This window comes from Papio anubis, chromosome 13 (genome assembly GCF_008728515.1).
Source record: "Papio anubis isolate 15944 chromosome 13, Panubis1.0, whole genome shotgun sequence".
Classification (NCBI taxonomy): Eukaryota; Metazoa; Chordata; class Mammalia; order Primates; family Cercopithecidae; genus Papio; species Papio anubis.
In genome coordinates, this window is record NC_044988.1 from 60304074 (window position 1) to 60317500 (window position 13427).

The 13427-nt window shown below is 37.9% G+C and overlaps 1 long non-coding RNA gene across 1 annotated transcript in view; it reads left to right on the forward strand.

Annotated features, from left to right (window-relative positions):
* Nucleotides 1-13427, forward strand: part of LOC103878252 — a 165265-nt gene that overhangs the window by 60910 nt on the left and 90928 nt on the right. Inside the window, exon 2 of the long non-coding RNA XR_002517541.2 lies at nucleotides 5689-5780. This is a non-coding gene — a long non-coding RNA (uncharacterized LOC103878252). The remainder of the gene's footprint in view (nucleotides 1-5688; nucleotides 5781-13427) is intronic.

The following is a 13427-nucleotide window of genomic DNA, read 5'->3' on the forward strand; positions in this document are numbered from 1 at the left end:
GCATTCCCAATAAAAACTCTTAAGTAAAATAGTTCTCTAAGAAAGTTATTTAAACACAATATAGATCATTTTCACCACAAATGTAGTAAGCTACAAAATTATATTTAACAAATTTGGAGCTAGTCAAAGGTACATTCCAGAATTTCATTGCATTCTTTCCTTAGTAGTGTTGGTTTACTATGAAGGTTTACACAGCAGGAATAAGAGACGACAAATGTGCCTTTTTCTCATCTCTGCTAAAGATTATATTTTCTCACTAAAATTCTGAAATCAGTACCTTTACGTAGATTAAACTTCTTTCTCTTTGAGCTTTGAAGTGTGATGTGAAAAATCACTGAAATTCATTTATTCATAGTTTTGTTGTTGTTTGTTTGTTTTGAGGAAAGAGATGGGAGAATATCCTGGGCTGTCCTTTTTTCCCACTGGCTATTCTTAGCAGTTGCTTTACCCATTTCTGTTGGGCCTTCAGAGACCAACTGATTTAGAGGCAGAATTTCCTATCATTCAATTCTGTAATTGTTATATCAGACCAACACTGTAGCCCTGTGGGCAATTCAGTGAATAAATGAAAAGGGCCTAATGGTTGGGTGACACTGTGCCGTGCATAACACAGTCTTGCAGAAATAAGTCTGGTACAGGCAACATTCCATAAGGAATCTGCTTACTTCTCTTGCCAAAAAATTTTTGCCCACAGTAGTTAAGTGTGATCCTTCTAGTTCATTTTCCTTTGACAAGACTCCATGGAAGAATTTTGAGGATATCACACTTTGTGGAGAATGTGAATCGCTACATAATTATGATGTACTTAATAAGCATAATTAAAAACAACTTGAAAAAGACATTCTCACATGAAATACAAATTGTCTTTAAGTTGGCAGTGAGGAGTTGGAGTTAGGAGTGGCTTTCAGAATGCTGGTCTTAGCTTTGTCCTGAATTCTCTGCTTGTGTTTCCTCAATTCTGATGATCCTCTCTTGGGCCCCTCATTGTTATTGCTGCACACCAGTCTGTGCCACAGGGTCAATTTTGTGTCAGTTCCCTTATAACAAAAGTCCCCAGTGGGGTGGTGTGGCTCACACCTGTAATCCCAGCACTTTGGGAGGCCGAGGCCAGCAGATCACTTGGGGCCAGGTGTTTGAGGCCAGCCTGAGTAACATGGTAAAATCCTGTCTCTACTAAAAAGTTAGCCAGGCATGGTGGTACACAACCTGTAAGCCCAGCTACTTGGGAGGCTGAGGCACGAGAATTGCTTGAACCTGGGAGGCTGAGGTTTCAGTGACCCAAGATCATGCCACTGCACTCCAATCTGGGTGACAGAGTGAGACCTTGTCTCAAAACAAAAAAAAAGGTCCCCAACCCCTGGACCATGGACCAGTCCCATGGCCTGTTAGGAAGTGGGCCACACAGCAGGAGGTGAGGTGAGTGGTGGCAGGCAGGTGAGTGAGCAGTACCGCCTGAGCTCCGCCTCCTGTCAGATCAGGGGCAGCATTAGATTCTCATAGGATCAGGAGCCCTGTTGTGAACTGTGCATGCAAGGGATCTAGGTTGTACACTCCTTATGAGAATCTAATGCCTGTCTCCCATCATCCCCAGATGGGACTGTCTAGTTGCAGGAAAACAAACTCACGGCTCCCACTGAATCTACATTATTGTGAGTTGTATCATTTTTTTATTATATATTACAATATAATAATAATAGAAATAAAGTGCACAATAAATGTTATGTGCTTGAATCATCCCAAAACCATCCCATCCCACTCCCAGTCCCTGGTCCCTGGTGCCCAAAAGGTTGGGAACCGTGCTCCTTACGATATTTAAAAATTTTTAGGTCTTGACAATCTGTAATTACTATGATAATATTTCTTTTCTTTTTTCTTTCTTTTTTTTTTTTTTTTTTTTTTTTTTTTTTGAGACAGAGTCTCACTCTGTCATCCAGGCTGGAGTACAGTGGTGTCATCATGCCTCGCTGCAGCCTCCACCTCCCGGGTTCAAGAGATTCTCATGCCACAGCCACCTGAGTAGTTGGAAATGCAGGCATGTGCCACCATCCCTGGCTAATTTTTGTATTAGAGACGGGGTTTCACCATGTTGGCCAGGCTGGTCTCAAACTCCTGGTCTCAAGTGATCCTCCAGCTTTAGACTCCCAAAGTACAGGCCTGAGCCACTGTGCCCTGCCAAGATCTTACAGATAGTATCTCTAAGGAGTATCTCCTCACCATCAAGTAGGTGCTGTAAATGCCACTTTCTAATTAGTATTTAGTCCAATAATTTCTCTTTCTTACCTGTTTCCTTAGTACTCTGGCTAGCTGTAGCACCTCTGTTTTCTACTTTCTTCATTCTGCTTCTCTATGTGTACTGAGATGATTGCACATTGCCTGGTTGCATTCAGAAATTAATTGAAAATAAATTTCTCCTGAGGCAGAAACATGGACATCATATATGATTTTGTTAGGAAAAACAATTTTGACCTAGCTTCCGAGGATACAGCCTGTTAAACAGCCAGGTGCTCGGGCCCTTGTGATCCTTCTGGCCATTTCTCAGGTTACAAAGCTGTCTCTGGTGTTCTACTTTTGGTGAGGCCTAATGACAAGGAGCACTGCATGCTCTCACTAAAGATAAACACGTAAGTGTAGTTAGGATTGCCTCTTTCGGCACCTGTTGACCTGGAAGATGGAGTAGAGGGGATATTTCTATCAGTGGCTATCCCTCTGTAACCTTGCCCACGTGATAGATTTGGGGGCACACAAAAGAAAGCAAAGGATGGAAGGAATTTGTCATGGCATCTCATGGGTTCCCCAAAGTGTACCTCATTCTTTTCTAGGAGAGGAGAGATTGCAATTTCTACCACAGGACAGCACTCTAACAAAATATTCCCAATAGGAAGGATAGTTTTATGAAACCAACCATACGATGTGCCCAGTTGGCTCACTCTATACTATATCTCAAAAAAGCACAAAATCAAAATGTAAACCAACAGCTATATCACCATGGAAACACTGTTTACAGTAGTAATTAAAAAGGCTTCTATAGTTTAAATCAATAATCTGGTAACTATCTGGAGTGTAGTCCATAAAAGCTGACTAAAATCACTTCCTTGAAGATATTTCCAGGACATCCTCTGGTTACAGTCCTATTAGAGGATTAAATTCACCATAAAAAGAGCCAATGCAAAGTGATAATTCAAGGCTGCAGACAAGCAGGGGGAATTCCAACTTCTTCTCACCAGCCCAGTGTCCATGGGATTTAATCCTCCAAAGATACAAGTTGGTACTTGCATTAGGGGAGTTGAGAGGCCTGTGACAAGCCACCTAACAATCATACTATGGTGTTGGACACTGCCATTGTGCCCTAACCTGGGCCACTGTGGGATACTCTCAGCCCTAACCTTCCCCACATCCATACTCAGACCTGCACAGCAGGTGAACACTGCTAGCGGAATGTGAGCCTCTTCTCACGAATGTGACCTGGAACTGCTACTGATAGAGTCTGGCAACAATAGAATAAAAAAAGAAATAAAAAAGGAAGGACAAGTAGATCCTGGGGCACCAGGGATGGGTGGCAAGTAGCCGATAATCACACATGGAAAGAGCATGTGTGAGCTGACACTCCAAGCCCTCCCTTTCCACATGCTCCATTTTCCCATTGGACTTGAATTACAAAGCACAAATTCAAAGATGAAGTTATTAAAAATTTCAAGATGGCGGCCGGGCGCGGTGGCTCAAGCCTGTAATCCCAGCACTTTGGGAGGCCGAGATGGGCGGATCACGAGGTCAGGAGTTCGAGACCATCCTGGCTAACACGGTGAAACCCCGTCTCTACTAAAAAATACAAAAAACTAGCCGGGCGAGGTGGCAGGCGCCTGTAGTCCCAGCTACTCGGGAGGCTGAGGCAGGAGAATGGCGTAAAAACCCGGGAGGCGGAGCTTGCAATGAGCTGAGATCCGGCCACTGCACTCCAGCCTGGGCGACACAGCGAGACTCCGTCTCAAAAAATAAAAATAAAAATAAAAAAAAAATTTCAAGATGGCAACCACAGAGCATTGGACCCCAAGAATGAGGCCCTTCTTAGCATGAAGCCCTGTGTAACTACACAGGTGGAACATCCTGACTGTAAAACACAGAAGGTTCTCATGATATGGGAGGCATTGCTGTGTAGATAAAACAGCCTTTTACTGGAATTAGGAGGCTTTTGGTCTACTATTGACTTGACCACTGACCATGATGTCACTATACCTCTTTGAACTTCAGTTTCCTCATCTATAAAATGAAAAAATTTTCAAGTTCTTTTGCACTAAGTTTGAATCTCTAGGAGTGGGGCTTTAGAATCTGTGAAAACCTACTTAGGTCTCTAGCTTTTTGCTACCCAAAGTGTCATACATAAACAAGCAGCATGAATATCACGTGGGAGTGTCTTAAAAATGCGGAATCCCAGGCCCCACGCCCAGGCCTACTGAGCCAGCATCTTCATTTTAACAAGATTGCCAGGTGATTTGAATGCACACTAAAATTTGAGAATCACTGCTGTAGATGACTTTGATGATCCGTGAAACCATCAATATAGAATATTTCTATAAACGTTTTAATCTTGTGCAATAGCTAAATGCCAATGGCAATTAATGGTTAATGCCTACATTGGATTATTAGGTAAATTTGTCAAGGAGGGTCTTTGCTTTAAGTTATGTTTTGAGCCCTAAATGTGTATTTGTTTAAATTGTTTCATTCTCTTTTCATTACAGTCCTTAGTGACTGCTTCCTCATGAAAATTGATTTAATTTTTCACTGTAATTAGGAAAAACAGGAAGGGATCTTACATCAATATTTTCACCAACTGTTCATGGCAATTTAAACATAGCTCTTCCCTTAAACTTAAAATAGATGCATTTATTAAAACAATGATTATTATAAAGACTTTATGACAATTTTTTTCCAACTACAGAGTTTAGTTTCTCTTCAGTCTTTAGCTTTGATACCTATATTATGTTCCTAAATGCAAAGTGATTGCATTAGATAAAATTTATTCTGAAGTTTTAGCTGATATCACCTTAGGTAAATATGGTAATTTCTCAAAACTATAGATGAGTTTCAGACCTATTTTCCAAATTATGAATTTTTTACTCAGAACCAGTTCAGACTGCCAATGAAGACTGACTGTAGAAACCTCTGTGCTCTATATGTTCTTCCTGGCAGAGCCTACATTATGTATGTTTTCAGTATAAAAAATATCAGGAAGCCATTTAAGTTTTTCCCTTCATCCAATTTATGTCAATTTACATTAAAGAAAAAAAAAACATTTTGTAAGTAACATTGGTAAAAGGCATGAGATGATGTGTTTTCAGACAGTGAGTTCTTGGAGTCTTAATTCTTAATTATTCAATTTTGACACTGATTGGAGCCTGAGATATTTCTCAAGATGAATATAAGAGGAAGGACACAGAACAATTTGGTAAGTAGCATCACTGCATGAATTATTGGCTGATTCCAGGGAGTATGTTGGCAGGCTGGCTTACAATGGAATGGGCTTTGTTCTTTTTCACTGGCTCATTTCTAAGCATCTGCTGGGAGGATTTTTAGATTTGCCATGTAGCAAACACAGCTCAGAATTCTTCAAAAATTTTAGAGTAAATTTTGTGGATTCAACTGACACTTCTTTTTTTTAACTGCTCTCTCTCTCTCTCTTTACCTCAAATGTAGCTTACCATGTGTAGAGCAGAAGTAGGGAGAGGATCAAAAAGTCCCTCAACTACCGCCTTCCATGTGAACCAAGAGGACATTGACGTGAGTAGGTAATTATCTATTAATGCACAAGTATGGCAGCTGTTCCTTTCCAGGGACTCTGTCCCTCCCCGAGCCTTCTCTGGCTGTGCCCACACTTCATGGAATGAGGAGCCCACAAGGCCAAGTGGACATGATCCATACAGAGTCCAAATCCCCGGGTCCTCTTATAGATCAGACTTTGGATACCTAGGAACCTAAAATTCCCACCCAGACTATCCCAAGCCCACCTCCAGAGTCTGTGTTTACCTGTGTTTTAAGGTAGACTATGATGTTGGTGTATGTATCTCTAGGCAACAGGGAGGCCAGGGGGCACTGGGGAGAGGTTGGATGGAGTATGGCTTTGTGGACCACAGTGTCTACCCAGCTATGCATAAGACTCCTCAGGGTGCAAGACAGAGGCAGAGGTGAGAAGAGAATCTATGTGTGTGCCCTAAGATGCACAGATGTTAAAACTAGACCGATGATGAGACATGTCAGCAGGCAGGCATGTAGTCTCATAAGCCAGGCTAAGTAGTGGCTTGTAGCAGAGGGAAAATAGAAGCATGAAACTGGTGTTTGAATCACAGTTCTGCAACTTATTAGCTGAATGATGTCTTTCCTGTTCTTTAATCTCTCTGAATCTAGTTTACTCATTTCTAAAATGAGAATAATATCTACCACAACAGTTTTGTTTTAAGTAAAGATTAAATCAGTAAGAAGTTTTTATATACATATATACAGGAGATTATGTGATGGGATCTATCTATCTATCTATCTATCTATCTATCTATCTATCTATCTATCATCTATCTATTGAGATAAGGAGAGGCAGAGAGAGAAGAGATCCTCAAGAATAAGCTGTAGGTATTATTAGGCATATTTTTTGAGTCAGCAGCTAATCTTTTCCTTTTAAGAATTTTCTTGTGAAGTTTATCCACCCAGAGGCACAAAGATTTTCCTGAAAAAATGCATATTAGTTATTTGTTAAATTTCAGCTTTAGAACATTAAGTAATCCTCCCATTTTAGTAACCCACGAAAATCTATATTTCCTGTCTCAAGCATGAGAACATTCTGCTATCAGTTTTCCATCCCAGTTAACCTGCTTATCACCGCTTCATTTACAGAGATATTCCAAATAAAATTTACACAGATTGTCACACTCTTCTCTTAACTTCAATCATAACATTTTTTCTTCAGTACAAATAGAAAATCATAGCTTGCTGATAAATATATTGAATCATCAACTAGCAATTGTACTAGACACTTTCCATCACATGGTAGAGCATCACTTTTAATTATTCACATTATTTACCTGTGTTCACCCCTCTCCTTTCTTTATTACACAAAGTACCTATATTTTCAGAAGCTTGATTTGAAATACAGCGTGTCTTTGAATAACATTGTTTCGTTCAACATTGTTTTGTTACAATGTTGATGAAAAAATCAATTTTCTTCTTGGGCCACTGTCTATGTGGAGTTTGCACATTCACCTCATGTCTGCCTGGGTTTTCTCTGGGTACTCAAGATTCAAGGTTTTTCCACATCCCAAAGATGTGCATGTTGGGTTAATCATCGTGTCTAAGTTGTCCTCATATGAGTGAGTATGGGTATGTGAGTATGGGTATGTGAGTAAGCATGCCCTGCAATGGAATGGTATCCTGTACAGGGTTGGTTCCTGCCTTGTACCTGAGCTGCAGGCATAGGCTCAGGACACTTCCCTGAACTGAAATAATTGGGTAAATAATTATCTTACTTATTTTTATCAATATGTATGTATAACTCATGTTTATATCAACATTTAATATTAAAAGTGTTTTGGTCTTAGAAGTTTGGTAATGCTTTCATGACCAGAAATATGCTGTAGGAACTTAACCTTTATTTATATAAATTAGCCTATGGTAAATTTGGTCTGCTTCTATGTAGTTTTGCTTAAAGTTAGTTTCCAAGAACCTCTCAACAATGTTAAGTGATGACATACTGTGCTGTTTATAGCCCACCTATTTCTATTTCACACACTTAAAAAACTGAACAAATTCTATTCCCCCTTCCTCCTCAGTTACCCATTTGAATCATTGGTCTTAAGATGCATGCGTTCCTCCATCCCTCCATTATTTCACAGACTTCATTCTGTTCACCCTTTGGATTAGCTGTGGTGGATTGTGCTGTGTCAACTTAGTAACCCTGAGAACTGCATTTTCAGAGCCTCTCAGTGCATGATTTGGTCAGAGTTAGCCCAATGAGGAACCTGTCTGAGATTTAGAAGGTGGAATGGATGTGTTTGAAAGATGATCTTTCATGATTTATTCGTGTTACTACCGATACAGATATTTATACTTTATATATTTTATTGCAAGTACGTTACAGATATTTTACTACTTATACAGATACTTAACATATGATTGTTTTTAAGACTTAACAAAGATATAAATGATACTAGCATAAGATCTTTACTATACAGAATACTCAAAAAACATGGCTTTTCATTTTTTTCTATGAAACCTCGTGGTTTACATAACCATAGTGGACTTAATAGGGTAGGTAATTATACCTGCAATATCTACATTTTTTGTAAAAGGAAATCAGGGTTCTTGGTGTATATTAGTTTTCTAGTCATATGTTTGACAAGTAGCACTTCCTGGTTATTGTACAGTCTCTACTAGCCAGGATTATATAGAAATGGGTAGCATATTAAGGATCCACTTAGGGAAATAGTGGAAAAGATTGACATAGAACATACACTGAAGTCAGTTATAGAATTTCCTCAATAAGAAGAAATGGTGATCCAGTGAAAGGCAGATAATAGAGATTTTGGTATAGATTTATGCCTCTACGATGTGGGTTAAAATTATAAAGATTATCATGAATACTTAAACAATTATAGTTGAGAGAGTTACCAACTATTTTAATGCTAATTAAAGTGGAATCAAAGAACTTCATAGGAAATTAAATTTACTGAATATCAATGTGGTCTTTGCCTGACCCGAGTCCCACTGTTTACATAGATGAAAATGAGGACACTTCCATATTAAAGTCTGGTTATTAAAACAACCTGTTAAAATAATAAAACTTTCCACATTAATAAATACCATCATTTTATGCTATAAACATACAATTGTCTGTAGAGACCTCTGATAGCAAATTAATTAAATCTCTTTGTCATTATGGTGTCAGCTAATTTGGAAGCTCATTATTTATTTGGCACTAATTTCGCCTGGCAAATTAATTAGAAAGGGCATGGGAAAATAAATGATTCAACATGAAAGTCCAAATCAAGACAAAGAGGCAAAATGAAGGAACTTACTTAGAGGAGAACTTATTTAGGGCTTCCTGAAGACAGACAACACAGTGCAGAGAAGCTGCCCAGAAGCTGACTTAGAAAACCAGAATTAGTAATTGTCTTTAAGAAAAACAATTCCTCCTGTGCAGGGTTGCCTACAGAGGGCCGCACCCCTCAGTGTGTCCACGCAGCTCTTCCTGACTTCATCCTTCTATAATAATGCAGTCCTTGGACTCATGGTAAAATTGGTCACTGGTTGATAATCTCTACCCCCAGCCACGTTAGGGTATTGGAAATTTGGTTTCTGCAAGGATTTGAAAAGAAAGAACCTGTTTGTGGCTGGGAGGACATTAATCTTCTGGGTACAAAAATATAAATGGTTCAGAGTAGCTGGTGGCTACCTAGATTTTCAGGTGGTAAGTGACAAAAATAGTGTTTCAGGCAAAGACTTTTTCTGTTTTTGTCTAGGCTTCAGAGAAGTCCAGGAAAATGAACATAAAAAATTTTTCAATTCATCCCTTTGGTCCATGTTCCTGGTAGCAGTATCTGCCGAAAATACAGTATCTACTGAAATTTGGAAAGTTTTCTTTCTTTAAAATTTGCCAATTCTTATCTTGTTTATAGATCTTCATTAGAAAGGTAACTTAAACACTACTAATGTGCACTGTGATCATCTGGAAGTCTATTAATTAGTCTTATTCAATTAACAAGGACATGTTGAGGACTTGCTATGTGTCAGTCATTGAGCTGCATGCTCCTCTTCCTACATGGAGAACCAAGTAGACGCGTTCATTTTCTTCAAGCAGCTTACAGTACAGTGGAGAAACACATTTAAATGCATGACTAAATATATAATTACAGATTTTGATAAATAATATAAAAGAATATGTAAGGGTATTATGAAACAGACTAACTTGGGTGACCTAATTTAGATTAGGAGTCAGGGAATCTTTCTCTCAGGAAATTGCATTTAAGCTGAGACTTGAAGAGCAAATGGGAATTATTCCAGATGTAGAAGATCAAGAGGAGACTTCTAAAAGAGAAAAGGATTGTGTGCTTCATGGCTTTGAGGCAGTTTTGAGGACATTTTTCAAAGGCCAAGGAATGAGATGAGAAATAGAATTTGCACCACGGGAAGTTTGGATCAAGGAAAGTATGCAAGCCATGTTAACATTTTGTATTTATCTTCAGAGGTACAGGAAAGGATCAATGCTTTTAAAGAGGAGAATAACATGGTCAAATTCACTGGCCTTAAAGGTCACACTGGCTGCTGGGTGGAGAAAAATAGAGAAAACACAAATGGAAGTTTTCAATTCAATAACCACCTCTGACCACAGGCAATCGTGACCAGCTGCTTTACCCAGGAACATTTTTGGTGTCAATACTTTACTTTTCCTCATAGTTTAACATTTTTTTTTTCTTCTTCTTTATTTGAGGTAGATGGTGCTTTAATACATAATCTCTAAGAACTATTCAACTGTTAAAATCTACACTTAGGTCTTAGCAGTTCCATAAGCACATCCATTTTGATGTGAAGAGGTATTTCAGGGAAGAAGTGTTTGTCTTTTCCCTCTGGGGGCACAAAGACCTATTGACAACAATATGTTGTAAAATCCAACTTCAGAGGAATAAAAGTGTCAAACTATCTGTGAACAACTATGTGTTAAATGAATTAATGATGAGTCATTTTTACATTCTGCCTGCCAGAGGCTTACTTTTGGGTAATCTAAATCTGTTATGTACAAAAATACTTGCCTCTCTTAATTAATACCATCCTTATAATTCAGAATATTCACTTTTTAAAACAGATATTTGAACATATTTTCTTCTTTACAATCTTTTCACATGTCCTCAAATACTACAGTATTGAAAACAAAACAGACAGAAACAAAAGGACATCCAGTTTGATTTTCCAGTTTCATGTGCTTCCATTTCCCTCGTGTCCTGTATATGTGAGTCCTGACAATGCCATGAACTTCTTTTTCACCTCCATTTGTTTCCTCAGGCCATTAACATCTAGGCATTATGTGCCTTTCTCCTTCTTTCTGCAACAGGGTCTGCTTGTTTGTTTTTCTTAACATTGCAAGTATTGTAGGCTCTACCTGTCCTTCCTCTATGATAAAACACTGCAGCAAACACAGAGACCAGATATTAGCATATTGGATTTATATCAGAAAGTAACTTTTTATCCAGTTGAAAAAAATGCATCAGAGAGCTGGAGTCCAAGAAACAATTCCCTATAGTGATGGACTACCTTTTACTGGTCACTGTAATCCTAAGATATACTCAGATACTCAGTTGCTGGCATATGATTGAAGAAATTAATCAGAACTGTTATGGAAAACACAAACTTAATAAACTTAGAATTCTCAAATGAACTTTCTCTCACTAGGAGTTTGCTTTTGTTTGTTTGTTTTCCATCTAAAAACTAGATTTGGGTCATAAAAACAAAGAATTTCAACATATTCATTAAATAAAGGAGGGGATAAATGTAATTTCTTTTGTAAGATGACACATGTCAACACCTTTGAACTATCTCTCAGTGTTTATTGATGCCCTTAATTTTTCATTTACGTATGTCCATAACCCCCCATGAAGCGGTCCTTAATGACCTGTAGTTAATAGGAACTTAAGTTCTCATTAAGAATATACATATAGAAGATAAAATATTATATGTGATTGCAAGTAGTCAAGATTTCCTTTTCCCCTTTTCTATCTTCATATCTCTCTCATATATGATCTACAGTGACTAAAGTTATAGATTCCTTAGATATTGGCTGACTTCCCAGAGACCCAGTCATTTGTACTTTTTCTTCTGATTAATTTGAGAAATGAATCTAGTACGAGTACAATTCAGAATTTCTTATTTTTAAGAAGAGAAATGTGACAGAAGAACCAGTGTGATGTGCATTCCATCCTGAATCAGCATGTTGTGATGAAATATAGGGAAGATGAATGACTAAATACCTAATATTAGTGGTGCTGCCAATGCATATTTTCATGTGTCTATTTTCATGTGTTCATTGGGCTAGTATTTATTTAGTGCTAAAACTGTGGTAGACACATGGGGGAATGCAAAGGGAAATTAGACACAGATTTGCCCTTAAGAAGTTTACATTCTAATAGGAAATGTAATCGATGGGTATTATAATCCTTAATGAATTGTAGCAAGTAATATTGTGTGAATAAAATGGTAGGGGAATACTTCCTGAAATAACTCTAGGCAAGGCACAGTGGCTCACACCTGTAATCCCAGCACTGTGGGAGGCTGAGGCAGGAGGATCGCTTGAGCCCAGGAACTTGAGACCAGCCTGGGCAACATGGTAAAACCCTGTCTCTACCAAAAATACAAAAATTAGCCAGGCATGGGTGACATGCACCTGTAGTCCTTGCTACTTTGAACGCTGAGGTGGGAGGATCGCTTGAGCCTGGGAGATTGAGGCTGCGTGAGCTGTGATAGAGCCACTGCACTCCAGCCCAGGTGACAGAGCGAGATTCTGTCTCAACTAAATTAATAAATTAAGTAGTTAAAGTAACTCTAAAGTGCTGCTTGAAAGTAGAAAAATACTTGATTTGGCTCAGGAAACTGGGGAACAATAGAAACACACATTTATATCAAAGTGAAATTTGAATCGAATATAGAATTTCAAGATGTAGTTGTTCTGGCACAGTGATTTTTAAGTTTTTGTTGTTGTTCTCAACAATCTTTACACTCTTAAAAACTATTGAGGACCCTGAAAAACATTTGTTCATGTTTAGGCAGTATCTACTAGTGTTATCTGTATTCAAAATTAAAACTATTTTTGGATAATACTTATTTACTATTTTACTTGAAAAATAGACCCATTCTATGCTAACATAGTGATTTTTACTAAAATGTATTTTCTAAAACAAAGAATATCAGCCAAAAATGATACTATTTTACATTTTCTTGCACATCTCTTTAATATCTGACTTGATAGAAGACAGCTGAATTGCCATATTTGCTTCTGCATTAAATCTGTTGTGGTATATTGGTTTTGGGCAAAGTAGATGAAAAGAAATCCAGTTTCAAACATACATGTAGTTAGAAAAAGAGGTATATTTTCTAGCCTTTTCAGACAATTTTACAAAATATTATTTAATACTACATAAAATTTCACAAGTGATAATTACTTAAAATTTATTTGCAATGTGGAACCTGAAACTGTATCAATGAACTTTTTATTTCTGTTATATTAAAATCCTTGGTCTATCTGCATTTTTAAAGGATCCTTTACTCATCCATGATTTTGTAACATCATACATTGGTCATTTGAAAAACAAAAAAAAATCCCTTCAGTGAGTTATGTAAATCTTCCAAATGACAATACGTTTTCTTATGTGACATCAAAAAGTCACATTTATTAATATCACTAT